At 45.3% G+C, this 17,161-nt stretch overlaps 2 long non-coding RNA genes across 5 annotated transcripts in view; one reads left to right on the top strand and one right to left on the bottom strand.

Annotated features, from left to right (window-relative positions):
- Nucleotides 1–17,161, top strand: part of LOC116283096 (uncharacterized) — a 327,554-nt gene that overhangs the window by 223,415 nt on the left and 86,978 nt on the right. The gene's annotated exons all lie outside the window — the stretch shown is intronic.
- On the bottom strand, nucleotides 9,642–16,101 carry LOC116283097 (uncharacterized). Its single transcript, XR_004192627.2, has 3 exons — nucleotides 16,021–16,101; nucleotides 15,344–15,457; nucleotides 9,642–10,504 (listed from the first exon to the last, which is right to left on the bottom strand). It is a non-coding gene; the product is annotated as an uncharacterized lncRNA (long non-coding RNA).

Below are 17,161 nucleotides of genomic sequence, written 5' to 3'. Positions count from 1 at the left end.
TCTGTGTCCTTCCCCGCCAGTGTGAGATGGTGATGTCCGTCTGTACGGAGTGCTGTGAGGACCAAATGATAGGCCTGGCTTATGGCTTCCTGATCTCCTGGACAAAGGATTAGGAAGCTCCCCCACCCCCACCCATAAAGGGCGCTCCTGTGATGTTCTGAGGGAAGGGACGAGCACCAAGGCCTCAGGTGCAAAGGAGCAGCGTCTTCTCTCCCATCAAGGGACCCACCCACACCAGGGGAACCATTTTACTTTGAAGCGCCCTGCATGGATTTCTAGAACTTTCCCAGGCTCTGTATCAGGGCTCGCTCTGATCAACTGTGTTTTGGCTCCATGGCCGACCAGGGGCTAGTCACTTTCCCTTTCTGGGCCTGGTTCTCTGTCTGGTAAAAGAGGGCATTAAACTAGAAAATCCCCCTCCGGTATCTTCCAGCGCAGGCGCACTCTGGTTTTGGTTTGAGAACACTTTTACTTTGGGAATGCTTTGCCTCTACACATAATGCGCTCTGATTAGTTCACTGGTCTCTGTTACAAGGCTGGGAGCAGACATTTCCTCCTTGGTGGGCCAGGCTAATGTGCAGGGTCAGGAGCCATGCTCCTTTCATCCACACAACTGTCATTGAGCATCAGCTTGTGACAGACCCCAGGACACATCACCCTCTCCATCAGTGTCTGAAACCTGACTTTGCTGAGGCACAAGAGCTGGTAAATAAAACAGAGCCGGCCCCTGTCCTCACTGGGCTGCTGTTCCATCTGGGGAGACAGCCAAAAACGCTACCAAGTAAGCAGAGAAATAAAGAAAATCCTGGTAAATGGTGACAAGTGCTATGAAGGTAACCAGCAAGGGGCAGAGACAAGGAAGAAGGATGGGAGAAGCCACCGTATATGGGAGGGACAGAGAGAGTCTGTCTGAGAGGTAACTTGTAGATAAACAGTACAGATATTGCACCATTGAAATGATAATATGGTGCTGAAAATATTCTGGGAGCAAAGGGGAGAAAATGAGGAACTCTGTGCCTGGGAAACTTAAGACAGTTGATGTGACTTGCCCAAGGTCATGAGGTAGGTCGCAGGCAAGCCCAGGCTGGAATCTGGGACCAGAAATGTTTCTTTTGCTGAAAGCCTTTATCTTGCTCTTTTTATTCTTCTGTCTTGGTTCACTTCCTCTTGATTAGATTGCCTGGAGGGGGCGGGGTTGTCTTCAAAGAGTTAGTCTTTATGTCTTGCAAGAAGAATCAAAGGTCATCTAAAAGAAAACGCGTGTCATGCTAAAAGCGTCTTAAAAGAGACAATGAAAAATTTAAATTCTAATATGTGTTTAAGCTCCAAGCCCTTCTCGCTCTTCACTGAGCTCATCTATTCCACAGGCTTGTTATAACCCTGAGGGACCAGATGGAAAGCACTTTATAGACTGTAAAGCACCGCACACACGCAAGGAATTGTCAGATACCCGACAGACACTCGGAGCCGTGAAGACGTATTCTTTTACCTTTGGAAAATCATTACTCCCATCCCCTCTTTTCTCTGAGAATTAGAAACAAAAGTGGTTTGGTTCTGAAGTGGCGAGAGCTCCTACAAAATGCTCTCTGCTCATCCTTTCTTTCATCTTTTCTGGGGACAGTCAGCTGCCAAAAATGTGTCACTTCAAGTAGTCCTCCACATCTTATTTGGATAAAACTTAAATTATTACCATACCAGTCTGTGCATACTTTTTTCCCCTTCTCTCTTCCAAGAATGGCCGTAACCAAGCTTGACAAACTACTGATTTCTACCAAAGTGCTTTCAACACCTTTTAGGCATCAGAGACCAAAGGGATGAGATGAACTGAAAGCAATGAGGAAACTCAGAAGTTACTCATCACTCCAGACCCACAGCTTCCTCCAAGCAGTCTTCTTGGATTTGCTAGCAGCAAATGAGGATTTACTCAATGCCGGCTCCCTGTTTATGGGAATCATGTAGCTCCTGTGTTTGTTTGTTGGTTTTTGTCTCCTGAATCAGTGACAAGGCTCTATTCTGGACATTGGGGGTTACCATGATGAGTCCTATGACCCAAAATACTTTCAAAGCATAGAAGATGTAAACAAGTAAATAAAAATAATGGCATATTGCAGAAAGTGATGTGAAATGAAATGCTGTAGTTGCACAGAGGACATAAGGAGAGAGCACTTCCTGCTAGAGGAAGAGGAAAGAGCCATCTTTAATTTTGGATTCTGGCTTGTGTGAGGGGTTGTAATTGAATTGGTCCTTTGAAAATGGTATGGGGCTCGTAGGCTGAGCTAGGGTAGTCAGATGCAGCTAGGGAAGGTTACATCATCAAAAAGAGACTGCGAGTACATTTCAGGGCCAGAGGAAGCAGGAACTAAGGGATAAAAAGAATCTTTTGGGGAGAAAAATAACCCAGTTTGCCTGCCACTGTGAACGATGCATGACAAGAGAATCTAAGTGGTTGTTTTTAAGGGAGAGAGCATTTGGACTTGGCGAGAGCCTGAGTTCAAATTTAGGTCCACGTTACCCCATTGACAACTGTAATCTTGGACACATCTCATCACCCCTGAGTTTAGTGTCTTTCGTTCATTATGAGAATAATAATGCCGTCATTTGAATGGCAAACATTTTTAGGCCTTGTTTTCTAGGAAGGTGCTTAGAAGGGTACTTGGACCAAAATAGCTGCTCAAAATAGCCTTGTTTGGCTCTTCCAGCAAAGGGCTAGGAGCTATTAAGGATGGGAACACAAACCCAGCTGGTCCTAGCCGACCCTGATATCACAATTTGGGCAGCATGCCGAATCTTTTTAACTGTGTGTTTTTGGCCACTTATCTGCAAGTTTCGGAGCCTCCATTTCCTTGTCTAGATTTGGGGATTATTGATCAAGAAGGAATCTTCTCTATTCTTCCACATTCCCACCTTGATCCACAGAGGAGAGACTGTCCCTTCTGCTCCTCTCTCAGTGCCGAGTGGACACTGACACTCTCTTTCCACTCTTACATATTTCTCTCTGAAAAGGAGTGTCTAATGTGCTCGGTACCAACGGAGGGCAGACTCTAATCGTGTGTTAACAATCCACGTTCTCTGTTGCGTGTTCCGGCTTCTCCCTCTATGACTGGGCACAGCACAGAGGGAGTGCAGGTCCAGGCACTTTCAGGTGGAAACCTAAGCCGTGCTCTCTGACACTTAACCCCTGACTGTAATTTTGAGTTACAGGCCACAGAATTTTGTACCTTCTCCCTGTGAGATGTGGAGTCGGTTTCTCTGCCCCTGTGATCTGGATTGGCCTTTTGACTTGCTTTGGCCAAGCAAAGCTACAGAAGTGATTATTGGAGGGCTGAGCCTTAAGAGATGTTACCTGCTCCCCTTGGCTCTCTTGAAGAACCTACGACCTTCATGCATGGCCCAGGCTGACTTTCTGAATGCAGGAAGACCAATGGAGAGAGGACCCAGTCGTCTGAGCCAGCCTAGCCCAGGTCGTCAGAGACTGGCCATCCTCTAGTTGGCTGGTCAGGTGATGACTATGTATCAGTGAGCTCAACCATGATCAGCTGAGCCCAGATCAGATCGGCAGGACTGCCCAGCTGACCTGTAGATTTGTGAACAATAACAAATGGTTATTGTTGGAAGCCCCTAAGTTTTGGGGTCATTTGTTATGTGGCAGAAGCTACCGGATACATGTGGTGATTACACAGATTTTAAAAAATGATTCTTGTTTACAATTTGGCTGGTAGTCTTTGCACCCCAGAAGGAAGACTCTTCAGTACCCTGAACCACTAGTGGAATGATAGCTTCCTTATAAGGTTGACAGTAGTCTTAAGAGGCCACCAGGTATGGCCACACCTGTAATGAATAGCTGCATTCTAGAAGAACCAGGAACATCCTGGCATATGTAATCCTGGCATATGAAACTAATGATGGCGCCTGGATTTGGGCAAAGCCGTGGCCCTTAGAACTAAGTAAGATAATGTGCATGAGATATCTAGCATATAGCTGATGCAAAATAAATATCCATTTTATAATTATTTCTTGGTATTGAAATGTTTTATGATGTTGAATTTTGTGATGATTAAGACTTAAATTATCAAATAAGCTTCCATTTTCTCATCAGAGAAGTGTCCAGGGAGTGGTGATAGTAGAGGTGGTAGACTAAATGATTTTCAAGGTTCTTTCCAGCCTGGCTACTCTATGATTCATGGGCTTGCACAAATCTTCTCATAAAAAGAAGCCAAAACACATGCCCGAGTGAGCTCCTATGGTGAAACTGGCGACATGGCCCCGGCAGTGCAGGGTGGCAGGCCATCCGTCAGACGGCTGCGTCAGCAGCCCAAGAGGCAGCCCATGAACCTACCAAAGCTGCCCTTCACTCTGCCCCAATCAAAGAGGGGTCATTGTCAAGGCCTTTGTGCCAAGAAGTTCCTGTGTGGCAGGAGAGAGGCTGTACCGTGTTCTGAGCAGGACAGGCCTGAGGGACCTGAATGGTTAATGCATCATAGTAGCTACAAAATAAATCCTGTGGTTTGAGATCAAAAGCCAGCAGCGTAGGAAACTGAAGGATTGATGAGATGTCTTTTTTTTTTTCTCACCTCTTGCCTTCCCTGTGTCTCACCCAGCAACTAAGCAGACTCAGAGCTCCCAGGGATAGTTCTAGAGCAGAATTTTACTCACTACAAATGGAGCTTTGGAAGGGGCACTGAGGCTAGGAGAGGCTGAGTTCCAGTCCTGAATTCTCTGCTCACCAGCCGTGTCACCGTGAACCCTGATGCCTGGTCACAGAGTCACTTAACAGCTGCCTAGTTGATGCTCCATGCAGCCAGGGTTGAGAACCACTGATTTAACCAAGTTAGGCTTTCGTCTGTCAGACGGGGACAGTAAGACCTACTCTGCTGTGTCGTGCAATCTTGTAGAGTTAGATAATAGATGGGAAAGGGCAGTGATGACATTTGGCACCGTTACTTGTCTGGAAGGAGCCTCTGCCTGGGATCTTAGCCAGGTACACGGAGATCTTAAGGACCCAGCTGTGTCCATTCTTTAATCAGCCCCCTTCAACATCGGGGCTCTGTCTTGGCTCTGCCAGGTTTGGGTCTGGGTGGGCAGAACCAAGGAAGACCTGAGAAACAGTGTGGGATGCATTCCTGACGTCCTGGTCAGAGGAAATAGAACATCTCACCCTTCCCCCCGTGAACTGGTTGCTTTTGCTCCCACGTTCCTTGTCTGAGTGGCAATCAGGTGGCACCTACAAGCAATTAATATTGTATTACCAATGAATGAATGAATGAATGAATGAATGAATGAATAAACAATTTCGCCCTATTTACCCAGCCCAGGTTAGGACCTAGGCAGGAATAAGAAGGGGTAGGGAAGGGAACTGGATAGGTGGGTTAGGACCTAGGTGGGGATAGGAGTGGATAGGGAAGGGAACTGGATGGGTGGGCACACCCCTACATCCTATTTCCATTCATTTGTGATATATTCGGGCCTGCCAGCCTGCCTTCACTCAACACACATTCCCACATGGCTGACTCTTTGCTGGGTGTCCAGGATATAGAGGTTACTGAGATCCCGTCCTTGTCTTCGAGCTGTTCACAGCACAAGGGAGGCAAGTCCACAGTCAGTAGTGCTGTTAAGGGTTCAGTGAGGAGGACCTGTGTTCGTGGTAAGGTTGCCAGGGAAGCGTGATGTTGGTGCAGGTGGGAAAACTTGGGGAAACATTCCTGGTAGAACTGGATCTGTGTCACTAGTAAGATCCTACTTGGTGTCTTTTCAGTTTCTTATCCTAGTTTGTGTCTTTTCAGTTTCTTACCTGGCACACGTGTTAACCCTATTTCCTGTCTCATTTTCCAATCCGTTTTCCCCGAAGTATTCTCTAATGGTGCCACCCCTCTGCTCAGACACTTTTTAGTGGCTTCCCCATTACTACTTGCAGAATAAAAGCCAGATTCCTTAGGGAAGTACTGGTAGCCCTCCCTGGACGGAGCCAGCTTCCTTTCCAGCCTCGCCTCCCTCACCCTCCCCCTTGTCGGGACTTAGGCTCAGCCCCCCTGGCACTGTTTGACACAGCCCTGGCGCTCCAGGTTCTTTCACACCTGAACGCCCTGGCACAAGCCCGAAACGCTTTTCTTTTCACCACACCCTCAACCTCCTCATTTTCTTGCCAGATCGAACTGTCTGCTCTCCACCCGATGGTCTCTTTCATGTCTGTGCCTAAATTGCTTCCTCTGTTGCAATAACCTTCTTCCTGTCTTTTGTCAGTCTGAAAAAGCACCTTGTCTCTTTCAAAATAAATTCACATACCGCCTCCAGGTGAGCCTTCCTGTCCCCCCCCCCGTCCCCCCCCCCCCCCCCCCCCCCGATAATGCTGGCTTCCTCCTCTGGGCTCCATTCACACTTTGAGAGTCTCTCACTTTGAGCGCCAGTGTATAATAAGAACTACAGAAGCAACGCATCTTTGCCACCTTGGGAGAGCCAGGCATTAGAAATTGGTTATTTTACTTCTCTGTTTAGGCCCCTATTAAGGGAAAGGGAACGTGCCAGCCAGTGGCTGGTAACTTAACTGGATTTATCTTGTCACTGAGCTCGCGATTCCCTAGATTTGGTGTCTAGCTCTTTCTTGGAATCAGATTTCCTCTCCCGGCTAAGTCAGCAAAACAAACTCTCTTGCAGTTAGTTGCCTGACATTGCAATGTTTTGTGCAATTTATAGGTTCGGGGGCTTGCAGAGCAAGGGATTAAATACACATGAGGCTGACCTGCAGCATTTGGAGAGAAGAGCCAACCCACAGTCAAGCCTTGGACTTGATGATTTTTAGGGCAGAAAATTGGCTTTGAGTCTTGTTATTCAGCCCCACTCCCAGGACACAGTTTTCTGGTCCAACCCCCCCCCCACCACTTACTTTATAACCAACAACTTCAAAATGTGGGGAATTTTTAAATAGAATTTTTAACTTTGCCATCTTGAACTAGAAAGGACTGGAAAGAGCCCTGGTTTCCAGTTCTCCACAAATCACTGTGAGTTCCCGCTCTTAGCCTTGTCTTCCCGACTGCAAAATAAGGAAGTTACATAAGAAATCGCCAGGGTCTCTTCCTAGCTGGAATATTTTCATTCATTTCTTTGATCTGTGTGTCATCCCCCACCGCCGTCAATGTACGATCCTTTTTTATTTTCTTAACACCTTCCACGGGTTTGTGTCTTGTCTATCATGCACCGGTTAGCGTCACGCAGACTTGTTGATTCCCTACAAGAAACTCCAGGCTCTTCATTTTGACATTCAAGTTCCTCTACAGAGGAACTAAATCTGCCCCCAGGAACACTTCTGAGTATGACTTCTCTCAATCCCAGAACCAACAGACTGTTCACTATTCCCCCTGAATTGCGTGCCCGTTTGGCTCATTCACGTTTTGGCACATACTCTTCTTTGCCTTTGGTGTCTTTTATGATGTCAGCATTAGGCAAGATCCTACACACGCTGTCCCCAGACACTGAACCATAGGAGCCTTTGTTTGGTGTTCTGTAGGATTCTGCATCAAGTTACCTGTTCTGCTCACCCTGTTCCTGTGATGATCTCTGATTTGGATGTTTGGATTCTGCTCATGTTCCTAGAATTAGACTTAGCTCTTGTTCCTGGTACCATGTTTTAGGAACTTTTGTGAGAATCCAGTGAAATGTGATCCTGGACGTCCTTGCTTGTTCCCTTCCCCAGCAGTGACCTTAACCCCTCCTCATCCCCTTCCATTCAACTAATCTTCCTCCAAATAACCGAGGGGCTTAATTAAAGCCGACTCTTGGTCTGCGTGGGCTCCCTTTTCTTACTGCTGCACTTTCCGAGGTGCTTCCCTCCTGCTCAGACTTTCTCCTGTTGCCACCTACTGCACCCACCCTCTCTCACCTGCCCTTTCCTTTCCGCTCTGGGAACGGCTGACCCTAGAAAGCACACGTCTGACCGCTGTCACCACACCTGGCTGAAGCCAGTAACTGTCTCACCTCGTGACATGCAATAATTAAGGGAATTCTGGCTTCTTGAGGCTTTAGGAAGCCATGTCCTAGAATAGCAGTCATACTAAGGGCCAGTGACTTCCACTTTAGGGTTCCTAGTGTTTCTGGAGCCATCTCCTTTTTGAGTTTCATAACAACATTATATCCTTGGTCAGAAAGATAGCTCTTTCATAGCATGTATGTTATTTATAAATAAGGCTTGTCTCAGGTGTATATGACTCCAAATACCAGTGCTGCATGTTTATTTCTGTATTACCTTGGGTAAGTTACTGAATCTCCCTGGCCACCCATGTCCTCATCTGTAAAATGATGGTCTTACCTCTATCACCAGGACATTGTGGGGGAGTAAATGGGGTCAGTTACATAGGAGATCTCGTGTGAGGGCTGCACAGTCAGTGCTTCCCACCAGCGGCTCCTTCCCATTCTTCCAATAATAGAAGTGTTTCCTGGATCTGACACATAAATTTCACTCTGGAAAAGGGCTTCCTAAGTTTGAGGACTGCCTGTTGGTCAGCAGGAGCCAGACCAAAGTGGGTCCTTGAATGTCCTTCGGGGGCAGTTCACCTCTTTGCAAAGCCACCTTCTTGCTGCCCGTGACTCTAACAGTCGCAGGTCTGTCTTACTGTGTTTGCATAGCCATCCAGCTTCAACATGTTCTCACTGAAACTTTTAACCACAGGGATCTTGAGAGACCTCTGCCTGAACTTCTGTGGGTACAGAAGCTGATGGAGCTCAGAGAGGGTTTGTTTAGGAAGGTCTCGTAATGGGCTTGTCTGTGCTAGGAGGATTTCAAAGTGATTTATATGCTATCTCATTTAACGTCTGAGGGGCTGGTGTGTGTGTGTGTGTGTGTGTGTGTGTAGTGCTGTGACTGCAGCTGCTACTGTTACTATTATTATAGTTACTACTACTATTACTATTATTTAATCTAAAGATAGTTGAGACATGTCATAACAAAGTGGTTAAAGTCACGGTGATGGAAGCCAGGCTATCTGCTTCAGAACCAAGCTGTTTTCTCATTATATAATTGGAATGAAAGTATTAATAGTACCATTTCATGATGTGATTCTGAGAATTAAATGTGTTAATATGCATGAAAAGCTCAGAGAAGTATTTGATCAGAATAACTATGGCAGGGGGGCGGGGGGTGGACTGGGTATAGCTCAGTGGTAGAGCGCCTGCCTAGCATGCATGATGTCCTTGGTTCAATCCCCAGTCCCTCTATTAAAAAAATAAATAAACCTAATTACCTGCCCCCTCCAACAAAACAAAACAAAACAAGTAAGAATAAGTACAACGTAAGTTGTAGCTACTGATATTATGTTAATAGTACCATTATTATTATGGCTGTGTGTGCAGCCAGGACTTAGCTTCAATTTCAGGCCAAGGAATTCAGCCTTCAGCTGAACCTGAGAATATATGAGCCCTTGAGATGCCCAGTACGATGTGCTTTTTATGATGTGTATCTCGTCATAGCCTGGTGTGGAATTTTCTTCTGCAGGCTGATTTTCTCAGACGCAGAACCATGCCCAAGTGGTAGGAAAAAAAAAGTGCTAAGGGTCCATGTGTCTCAAATTTGGGAATATTAACATGGGGGAGGGCCGGTGGCATGTCAGTGCTGTATAGAGAGAGCTACAAGATAAAGAAAGTATGTTTGCATGGAATTTACTAGAGAAATGTAAATAACTTAAAATTTTAAGTGACATTAAAACATCTGTGAGGATTGGGGTATAGCTCAGTGGTAGAGCATTAGCTTAGCATGGGTGAGGTCCTGGGTTTAATCCCCAGTACCTCCATTAAAAACAAACTCTAGAAATATGGGCCTGAAAGTCATGTTGGCATAATTCTTAGATAAGCCCTTAGTCCTCAAAGACTCTTAAAGAGGTGGCTTTGGGCTCTACCTCCAGGACCACAAGGGGCACCTGATCACTTTCCTCAGTCCTTGTGAGCCCTTGGGGGTGATGTCTGGGAAGTGCTGTCTAGCTGCACACTCTGAGGAAATGATTTGAGAGGACAATAGGGCGTGAGCAGGAGTCCTGCAGGCAGTAGTTGTGGGGCACACGTTTCTGGGGAGAAGAACAGCGTGATCCGAGTGGAATTAATTTTTGAAGATCATGGGTTGCAGCATGTAGCCGTGAACAGTTAAGTGGAAGAGCCTGGAGGCAGGGGGGCTGGTTCAGAGGCTTCTGCAGTCATCCAGAAAGGAGGAGAAGGTGCCGGCTGATGGTCAGTGCTCCTCACGAGGCCATAGCCTCAGGCTGGGGAGACAGATTAATGCAGCAGGGGCAGGACCAGGGGCACTTGGGCCGCTCCTTCATGGAACTCGCCTGTGCCTTCAGCACCAGTGTGAGCCCGGTCTCATCTGTACCACTTCCGTCTAATGATGGAAGTGTGGCTGTGCACGCCCAACTCTGCGGCTTCGTGGGTCAGACATCAGGTTCACGACAGGCAGCTTAGGTCACGGTAACTCGGTGGCCCGTAGCTAAGCGTTGGGCCTCTACTGAGGCAGTAACAAGCCAGGGAAGTGCTGCAGGGATGGAGAGAAGGCAGACACTGTGAGAGCAATGTGAACGGAGGCAGAAAGACACGTCAATGTAGAAGGAAGCCAGTATGCCACTGGTCTGAGACCGGATGCCAGAAGGGATGGGGGAAACTGCACAGGAGGTTACAAGACATGATTTGTATTTTTTTCATATTTAAATGAGGATACACTGCATGTGGAATGGGTATTAAAGACAGTATTTTAGATACCATATGATATCACTCATGTGTGGAATCTAAAAAAGAGAGAGAGAGAAAAGAAGACACTAATGAATTTATCTACAAAACAGAAACAGACTCACATCAGTAATCCACCTTACAGTTACTGGGGGGAAAGGGGATGGGAAGGGATAAATCAAGAGTTCAAGATTTTCAAATATTAACTACTGTGTATAAAATATATAAACAACAGAAACAGAAGTTTCTTCTGTACAGCACAGGGAACTATATTCAGTATTTTGTAGTAACCTATAGTGAAAAAGAATATGAAAAGGAATATATGTATGTATATGTATGACTGAAGCATTATGCTGTACACCAGAAATTGACACAACATTGTAAACTGACTATACTTCAATTAAAAATATAGATTTTAGGAGTTCGGGAAGGGGGACAAGAGTGATGAGCTGGATGCACTGAAGAGGTGGGGATAAGAGAAGCTTCTAAAAGAGATGGCACCTGGCTGGACCCTCGAAGACTTGGTTGGACTTCGGGGGAATGGTAAACATTCCAGAGGAGGAAAAGGCATCAAGCCCTAAGTCCTTAAAATAATGTAACTTGGCTCCTTTGATTCACAGGAGAGGAATTCACCCAAGGCCATTGGCCAAGTGAGAGAGCTCAAAGGTCAAGGATAGTACTTTTTTTTTTTGTAGCGTTTCTCATTTTTTGAGCTTAAGTGAAGCTGAACCCTGCAGGGCAATGAGCACATGTTACGTATCTCCAAAGCCAGGAGGCTTCATGGCCAGGAAGCTGTGCTGGTTGGATAGTAATACAAATGACTAATGTACCCTCTGAGGTCTCATGTGGTTTGAGACCTGGCACACTGGGCCAGGCAGCAAACAGGCGGGGGCTCCAAGTAAGGGTGATTAAACCAGAATCAGCCCAGTGTGATGAAGAGAATGTTGTTTGGGAAATTATGAGAGTTTCTCACTCTGGTGGCTCTAAACAAGCCAAGTTCCTTCTCTGGGTTTCAGTTTTCCACATTTATGTCTCGATATAATATACTACGGGGCCAGGAATTACCAGCAAGTGTATGCCTTGCTGGCCGGGGCTGCCTCCCGTGATAGGTCCTAACTCCAACCACATATGGACCCAGACTTAGGGACAAGTCATTTTGCACTTGTTCCTACTCATCCTTTACGATCCAGTTAGCTGTCGTCTTCACTGGGGGGCTCTAACTCCCCCACACAGAGGTGGTCACTGCTTCCACGGTGCTTGGAGTATGTAATTGTCACAATGGGGACCTTGGAAAGGAAATCTCAAAAGGGCCATGTCCTCTCTCTGGCCCATGGGCATTTCAAATGAGGTAAGTCTTTGAATAAGGCTTTTCGGAATAGAATGCTCAGCCTCTAACACTGAGCCTGCCTGGAAGAAAAGGGGGATAAATGAGACCCTGACCCCTTAGGTATGTGAAATTGCTCCTGTCTTTTACTTGGTCTGTGTGAGTGAGTAACCTCTTCATCTGCTTGAGAGTCAGCATATGTTTCTTCCAAAGCTTGGACTGCTAGATACCCCAGAAAACCATCTCCTGATTTATACCTTGGCACTTCCCAGAAAGTTATCTGGAAAGTCAGGGAAAGTGGGGTTTTCTCCCAGGCAGAGGGACTGGGGGTGAATTTACTTCCTTCTTAATCAGATGATAGCAGAAGAGGCTTGCAGATGGATTGGCAAGGCTGGGCTGCTCTGTGCCTGGCAGACACTCAGCTGGGCTTAGCTGTGTTCATCCTGGTGCCAAAAAGACTCACCCACAGAGCAGGGCTTCACCTCTAGGAGACCCCAAGAGCAGCCGCCCCCAGTCTGCACTCACCTCTGCTCTGCTGAGACAAGCACTGTGGAACCTACTACCCAGCCATGTGTCCTTCTCCAGATGCTGAAAGGGGTTCTGCTCAGAGCACCTCCTTTGTACAGGGTGATTCAGATGACAGTCACTGAACCCCTACTCAGCCTTACACTGTGTGATCTGTATTTGCTCACTGCATCTTTACCAGCCCAAGAAGCCATGACATGATTCTGTTTAACACACAGGGAGACCAGAACCAGAAAATCTGTGACACCAGAATTCTTTCATTTCTCTGAGCTGCAAAAACTGAATTCTTTCCTTTCTAGGATACTGTGGAATGGGGGAATATCTATATTTCACCTTCAGAGGAAGACATTAATAATCAAAACACAATAATAACTATTGCAAGAATTGTTGTACCATTCATCAAGCTATTGCTGGGCATGTGTAAAGCAGTGGTCCTCTACAGGGAGCAATTTTGACCCCCTGGGGGACATTTGATAATGTCTACAGACACATTTGGGTGCTATGGCATCTAGCAGGTAGAGGCCACGGATGTTGCTAAACATCATATAATGCACAGGGAAGCCCTCATAACAAAGAGTTATCTGGTCCAAAATGCTAGTAGTGTGGAGGTTGGGAAAGCCTAATGTAAATCATTTGAATGGCTTATGTCTTTTTATCCTTATTAAAACCCAGCAAGGTAAGTATAATTATTGTCCCTTTAAGACACGAAGAGTGAGAAACACAGATTGGTTAGGTAACTTCTCCCACGATGATACAAGGAAGTGATAATGGTAGGAATTTGAATCCAAGGATCTGAGTCCGGGACTCCTGATCAGAGCAGTGTCATTAGCTTATTTGGGGTTCTGTATCATCCTTGTCAGTCCAGGCTGCTATAACAGACTGTGTGGCTTATCAAATATAGAAATTTATTTCTTATAGTCTGGAAGCAGGGAAGTCCAAGTTCAAGATGCCAGCAAATTTGATGTCTGGTGAGCATCCGCTTCCTGGCTCATCGATGGCCATGTTTTTGCTGTGTCCTCACATGGCAGAAGTGGTGAGGGAGCTCTCTGGAGCCTCTTTTATAAGGGCAAAAATCCTGTTCATTGAGGACTTCACTGTTATGGTCTAAGCACCTCCCAAAGACCCTCACCTCTGAATACCATCACACTGGGATTGAGTTTAACATACGGATTTCACAGGGACACAAACCTGCAGCCTACAGCACTCACAGCTCCTAAGGGAGTGCCTGGTGCTTATGGAAGGGGCTGTCCTGGGAAGGGATGGTCTGTGAGTTGCTCTGTCCACAGAGGAGCTGGTATGGACCAAGCACTCACTGAGGGCTGGGAAGCTTCGAGAAGCAGCAGATAGTTCTTGAGGTAGAGCAAGTCCTTAAAGTCATAGAAAAGTCTGGCTGAAAGGAATTCTGGGCTATAATCAGACTTATCTAAGGTCCGATATGGCATGTAGATGGCGGGGTCTGGGCTCCAACCCACCCTCCACGCTCCCCAGTCAGGACTACTCACAAGGTCATGTTGTGTTTAAATATGAAAAGCAAAGTGAAAGTGCTTAAAAAGAGGACAGGTGATACAGGAACATGAGGGATAAATACGTCAACATGGGTTTTTTCAGGGGAGGAGAATGCCTTAAATCCTTTCAAATGCACACATCTCCAGAATGTACCTAACATGAAGTGTTCATGGTGAAGACCACAGGGAAGTGTCTTCAGGCAACTTCCACCATACCACCTCCTTGAACCCCATGCAAGTCGCATCTATGGCTTTGTGCTCATGGTTGACCGTGCACAGATGTGATCCTATTTGTGTAGCCCCAAAGTATTTGCTATTGATATTCAATAATGCAGATTTTTTTGTTTCGTTTTATTCTTTGAGTCTTCCCCTTCTTTTTTTTTTTTTTTTTTGAGTATAGTCAGTGTATAATGTTGTGTCAATTTCTGGTGTACATCATTATGTTTCAGTCATACATGTACATACATATATTCCTTTTCATATTCTTTTTCATTATAGGTTACTACAAAATATTGAATATAGTTCCCTGTGCTATACAGTAGAAACTTACCTATTTTATATATAGTAGTTAGTATCCACAAATCTCAAACTCCCAATTTGTCCCTTCCCACCCCCTTTACCTCTGGTAACCATAAATTGGTTTTCTATGTCTGTGAGTCTGTTTCTATTTTGTAAATATACTCTTTGAGTCTTAATCAAGATTCTTAAGTTGACAATTAGTATTTGAGCTGACAACCCCTTCTCACTTTTCAGTTTACATTGCAATTGTCTCAGCCAAAGAGGGTCTCCCTGGTGTTTCTTACATCCCAGTCCCTTACTTTCTATATTTAAAATTCTGATGATTCTTTGCTAATAGGGTTTTGAGAGATCTAGAAGCTATTTAGTGAAGTCCAGACATTTTATGGATATGGTAATTGGGGCTCAGAGGAAAAGGAAATGACTTTGCTATTATAATAATCACCATTATAATAAGCAAGAATTATGGTCATGATTAAGATCTCTGCATGTGTGTATAAAGCTTCCAAGTTTATAAATCATTTTTATTTAACTGATCTTGCTTGAACCACCATAGTAACATCATCAGGCAAAGAGGACAGAGAATAGCCTTCTTATATTTCAGGTGAGAAATGGACTTAGATGAAGTGAACGGATCCAAATCACACAGTTAAGAGACAGTAATCCTAGTCCCTACACCCAAACCTAGGTCTTACGGCAAATTATTGTGTACTCCTATACACACTATGTCTGTATGTCTCTGCGCATAGCGACTTACTGAGCCAAGCTAATCTCCTACCTTTGTTTATTGCTTTGAAGGGCATAGCAAGGCCAAGTTCAAGGAGTCAGATCTGATTAGGAGAAGCGTGACCTTGGACAAATTATTTAAATTTCTGGACTTCAGTATCTCCATCTGAAAAACAGATTTTTGTATAATTACTGATGATCCATTAGAACCTCTTATAGTAAAATGGTGGTTATAACTATTAAAATGGGCTACTCTGACTTTTTGGCTTCAACTGGCCACCAGTGAGACTTCTGTATGCCTCTTGGAGATGTAAGGTATCACTTTAGCTAGATCTCATTCCTATGACAGATAAAGACCCATTCCCCTCCCTAAATGGGTGATCCCCTAGTCATGGACAAGAAGAAATAAAGCCTAAGTTATGAAGAGCTACAGCAGGGAGGCATCCTTCATGATTAAAGGATAAACAAACACATCTTTTGAGCAAAGTAGACTGTTTCTTTCCAACAATAAAAACAACCTTCTGCAGTTATATACAATGGCTGTTTTGAAGCTGGTTTCCCACTGGAGGGTCAGACGGGGGCCGAGACTTCATTATCGTTTCATCTCCACAATTGACTCCACTTGTAGCTCAGTATGAACCAGCCATGCCCTGTGGCCACCAAAAGAGCTGATTCTGTACCAGGCTGCTTTACTGCTGTGCAGCTTGCAGTGTTGTATCTCCCACATACCTGCACGTGGTACAGGCTCCGTCCATCTCCTTGACACCTTGTGCTCCCCAAGCTCCCCCAGCCTCCTCCTTCTGTGTCTCAGTCTTGGTGAATGACACCAGCATCTCTTTTGTCAATCAAAACAGAAATCTGACAGTTATCTTTGGAAGGCAGAGATAAGTGAAAACCGTGTCCTTTTGAGGCACCTTCCAAGCCCAACCCCTGTTCTAAAATTTTAATCCCACTACCCTCATTCTGACCACTCTCATTTCCCACTTCAACTGTTAAAATAGCCTTTCCTAGCCTGCTTTCAGAAATTTAGTATCACTGGATAGTAATGGTGAGACATACTAGAAATTCTTTCATGAAGGTCTTCATATGCTCCGCTAAGGAGTTAATACTTACTTGGTAAGTAAGAGGGAACCAGGCGATGGTGTCAGATTTGCATTTTAGAAAAATCATTCTGGTTTCAAGTCTAGATGGTGAATTAAATGGTAGAGGATGGAGGCCAGGCTAAAGAGATAATTACAATAATCTAGCTGAAAGGTGACCAGAATCTCAAATAGAGTGGTGGCAGTAGAGGTGGAGCAGAGGAGGTTGTTTGAGAAGTAGTAACATGACAGAACTAAAAGGACTGGTATTTAATAGAGTTGGAAGGATGAGGGAACTCAGGATCTAGAATGACGACAAGATTTTTTTTGTCTTGGGAAGGATGGAAACATTTACAATGGAAAAGGAAAAACTCAGTGAGATATCTTTTTTCAGATACCTCAGAGGTTGTCATTAAAATTGATTGATTCAAGCTGTGAATGTCTTTTGAAGGTAAAACAAAAAGGGCTGAGGTTTGGGAGTAGATTTGGTGTGGTACAAATAGAGCTTTCTAAACGGCTGCCGCCAAGTGGGCTCTGATGAGGAGTTCATTGGTTCAGAGATCGGTTCAGTCCTTGGTTGTATAGTTCAAGGTGAATCATTGATTAACATGGAGATTCCTTCAAACATGGTGGTTCTGGGATTCTCTGAGCCCCAGAAGATCAACGTTATGAAGAGACACGGTGACGCCATCAACGTGGCACTGGGCCAGCAATTTGGTGGCCAGTGTTCTGGTCCCAGATCTGTGTCTGCCTAACTTACAGGGTGATATTAAATCGCTTTCTCCCTGGGC

The sequence above is a fragment of the Vicugna pacos genome, chromosome 13, assembly GCF_048564905.1.
Source record: "Vicugna pacos chromosome 13, VicPac4, whole genome shotgun sequence".
NCBI classification, from domain to species: domain Eukaryota; kingdom Metazoa; phylum Chordata; class Mammalia; order Artiodactyla; family Camelidae; genus Vicugna; species Vicugna pacos.
The sequence above is the reverse complement of the archived record's forward strand: the minus strand, read 5'-3'. Positions and strand labels throughout refer to the sequence as shown.